This window comes from Lactuca virosa, chromosome 7, assembly GCF_052849685.1.
Source record: "Lactuca virosa cultivar CGN04683 chromosome 7, Lactuca_virosa_CGN04683_v6, whole genome shotgun sequence".
Lineage (NCBI taxonomy): Eukaryota > Viridiplantae > Streptophyta > Magnoliopsida > Asterales > Asteraceae > Lactuca > Lactuca virosa.
This window is the reverse complement of record NC_136432.1, coordinates 10,470,884-10,474,858: the sequence shown is the minus strand read 5'-3', so window position 1 is coordinate 10,474,858 and position 3,975 is coordinate 10,470,884. Positions and strand designations below refer to the sequence as shown.

General features: G+C 34.6%; 1 long non-coding RNA gene across 1 annotated transcript; it reads left to right on the top strand.

The window, feature by feature from the left end:
• The first annotated feature begins 1,672 nt into the window (after positions 1–1,672).
• Positions 1,673–3,607, top strand: LOC145123280 (uncharacterized). The gene is made up of 3 exons (XR_013715089.1): positions 1,673–2,225; positions 2,516–2,596; positions 3,417–3,607. It is a non-coding gene; the product is annotated as an uncharacterized LOC145123280 (long non-coding RNA).
• Positions 3,608–3,975: the final 368 nt, after the last annotated feature.

The window sequence follows — 3,975 nt, the reverse complement described above, 5'->3', positions numbered from 1 at the left end:
TGATTTAAGGCTTATGTCTTAAGTATTATGTCTATGGGATTATGCTTAGGGCTTATGACGTGTGGTGTATGAATTATTGATTATGTATTATGGCTTATGACATATAGACCAAGGCTTAAGTCATATGACTTTTGGTGTATGAATTATTTCTTATGACTTGGGATTTGATGTATAGGACTAAGGGCTTAAGACTTTTGTCTCATGACTACACACATACCATTACCTCTATACCTACACCCATACCCCTACACACAAATACTTGTACACTTATTCCCATAAGCTCCTAACTTGTCATGTATGACGTGGGGCTTTAGAGTTATGTATAACTTAGGTTTAAGGCTTGTCTCTTAGGGGTTAGGGTGTATGGCTTATGGCCTATGTATTAAGGCTTATGGTTTAGGGCTTATGGCTTAGGGATTATGGCTCCAGGCATATGGCTTATAACTTAATGCTTATGGTTGTATGGCTTATTGCGTATTCCATATAGATTAATTCTTATGGTTTAGGGCTTAGGGTGTATGACTTATGGCTTAGGGTGTAGGACTTAAGTCATAGGACTTATGTCATATGGCACAAACCCTAAACCATTAACCAAAAGCTACAAATCTTAAGCCCTAAACCCTAAACATTTATTGGCAATAACGTTTGATTTATGAATTTTCTATTTATGTTGTACAAACATTTTTTTGTAGCACTTAGCATTTAAGGGTGTTGTTTGTGGTTATACACTTAGCATGGGTATGGGTGGCAATTCACATTTAAGGGTTGGTGTTGGGTATAGGTGTTGGTGAGCGTGCTTAGGTGGGTATGAGAAGATTGTGTATGGGTGGGTGTGTGTGGGTATACACGCATGTAAATGTGGGTTTTGTGTAGGATGTGTGGATAGGGGTTTAAGATATAGTAGGGTGTATGTGTGGGGTTATAGGTAGGTATGGGTGGTTTATGACTTATGGCTTATGACTTATAACTTAGGACCTATAGTGTATGGCTAAGGGATTAGGGCTTATGGACTTATGACATATGACCTATAGTGTATGGCTGAGGATTAGGGCTTATGGACTTATGGCATATAACTTAGAATCTCGAGAACTATTATATACATGCCTTAAAAGGTTCAATGTTGTTATGGCTTCGGACTTATGGCATATGACCTAAACCGTAAACCATTAACCAGAAGCTACAAATCTTGAGCTCTAAACCCTAAACATTTATTGGCAATGACGATTGATTTATAATTTTTTCTATTTATGTTGACTAAACATTTTTGTAGCACACATACATACATACATACACATAAATACATATATTTATATAGATACACGTATATACACATACATACATATACCTACAAACAAACTATAATACACATAACACATACAAGTTAATATATTGATTTTTTTTATATATGAATAGATTATTTAAAATTTTAGAAGTGAAAAAAATTCAAAATTTTTAAAACTGAAATAAGTTCAAAATTTTCGAAAGTGTAGATTAAATTCAAAATTTTTAAAACTGAAATAAATTCAAAATTTTCGAAAGTGTAGATTTTGTGGCATTATGATCGAGTAATCCTGGAAATTGAAATATCACACGTCTCCCGTTAAAGTTCCCTGATTCCTATTAACCCCAAAATGTTTTCAACCGCTAGGGTTCTCATGCGGTCATAGATGTTTCTTTGCGTTACTTTTCCACCTCTCCGCCCCTCCACCCCTGCTCCGCCATATTGCTCTGTAGCCCACACCAGCCAGACACCACACCCTTCTTCATCAAATAGAGGAAAGCTCTTCTGATTCTGTCGTCTTCTGCCTTCACAATGACGACGAGCTATTCTCGAATGTCGTTCCCCCTTGTTCGATTCCAGAAATTTCAGATTCCCTCCATCCAAAAAAATTTAGATTTCGTTTCTTCCCTCCTCTTTAAACCTAATATCAATTAACTTCGAAAGTTGAAGCCCTTAGGACTACCAGAAACTCCAATCCTCTCTGCGTTCGCCACGACACCATATATCTAGACCTCCGTTATCGACCATCGCTCCATGGCCGACGCCACCGTCTCCGGTTGTCGCTTGTGACATTGTTGACCTACGCTGCCCCTGGTATTCTCGACCATCTGTGTGTGTTTTTCACTACATCAACGATCCAAGGTCCATTATTGACCATCGCTCCATGGCCCACGCTACCATCTCCGGTAGTCACTCGTGTCGTCGTTGTCCTGCCCCACCCTTGGTATTTTCAACCATTTTCCCCCAATACGTACGCCTACTTTTTTCACCATTTCATTGTATTTTTGGCTTCATACTTGTTTGACGCCAATTCACCAAAAAATTCATACTAACACCTGGTATCTTCACACATCTGCAATTACTAGTACATCACATTTCACTATCTCTTTCAGTTTTTCTTAATATATATTATTGCTACACAAACACAATGCCATAAATTGAGAGAAACCATGCCCACATTAATACTTCAGTGTTTAACTGGTTTCATAAGAATTATGTTTTCCTGTAATGCAGGATAACCTCTTTTATACAGTTCCACCTATCGCAATTGAGGCCTACATCAAAGCAATTGAATCTCATTAAATTCTGTTTGAGGTAAGAACACATTGCTACAAATGATAGTCTGTTATACTTGATACCATAGTATACTATGATATTTAGGAAAATTGCTACATGGTGGGTCCCAGATACATAATAATATGCAAGCTGAGTTAGTAGGAGACTATGAAAATCAATTACATTAGGACTCCTACATTGCTAAATTGCTCATGTTTTCGTGGCAATCTACCCTTCCCATTGGTTGTGGATATTGCATTCTTTTTCTTGATCTTTGATTTCTCTTTATGGGTGTCTATTCATGTGACCATTGTTTGCTTTCTCATGAAAAAGCCTTGTAGTATGCATTTCTGACACATGAGATAAATGATATTTCTTTTTCCTAATTAAGCATCAATCATTGATATGATGTTAATTTGATGAAATCCTTTGAGAATAAGAATACATATAGTTTTGTGTTGATATTGTATTAGAGCTTCAAGGTCTATAATTGACTTTATTTTACTGAATTGGAAGATGTTGGTTGATCGTTTTCTGAAACCATCCTTATTTTGGTTTATGTCTTGAATTTTGTTGCCATTTTTTTCGAATGTTTATGCCCACCACTTCAATTAGTTTCGGTTCTCATGAATAAATGTTTCAAATCACTTATTATCCATGATCATGATTGTTATGCTATCTCTTTAAGGTTCTCTTTTGTGAAAAGTGAGTACCCATGATTTTATTTTATATGTTAACCTTCATTCCATGGTGATAAAAGTCTAATGAGTGATATTATATTAAGTTTGTCTATGCAGTTATGACATTGTTGATGAAAGGAATCGTGTAAAAGTGACTAACAATTAGTTCTTAATTGTAGGTTCTTATTTTGTATGTTTTTGAAATTCATTATGGAATCTGGTATGACGGTCAGGTCAGGAAACGACACACTAAATCTTGGGTGAATGAGCTTTGGCAATAGAAGGTTTGCATTTGTGGATTGAGTTATTAATGAATTGGCGAAGGCAACAAATATTCATCCGATAAAGCAAGCTAAGGATCAATGTCATTAAGAAAACAATATAGAAGTTTTATTTTTAGGTTTAACATTTGTGTATATTTTTTAGGTTTTTTTTATAATTTTGGATTTGTATTGTTGTAAGAATTTTGAATTATTATTAGTAAAAATTTGTTTTTTTGTTTACATTGTATGTATATTTTCATTTTATAATATAAGTGTGTGACTGAAAATAATAATAGTATTGATAAAAGAAAAAAACAATGATTATAAGCACTTAATAGTGATAATTTAATTACATTATGTGTGACTACAAGTAACAATAGTCGTCATAAAAAATTTATTGTGACTATGAGTAATGTTATGTCATGGTTTAATTTATTATGTGTGGCTAAATAATTGAAAGTATCTCACTAACAAT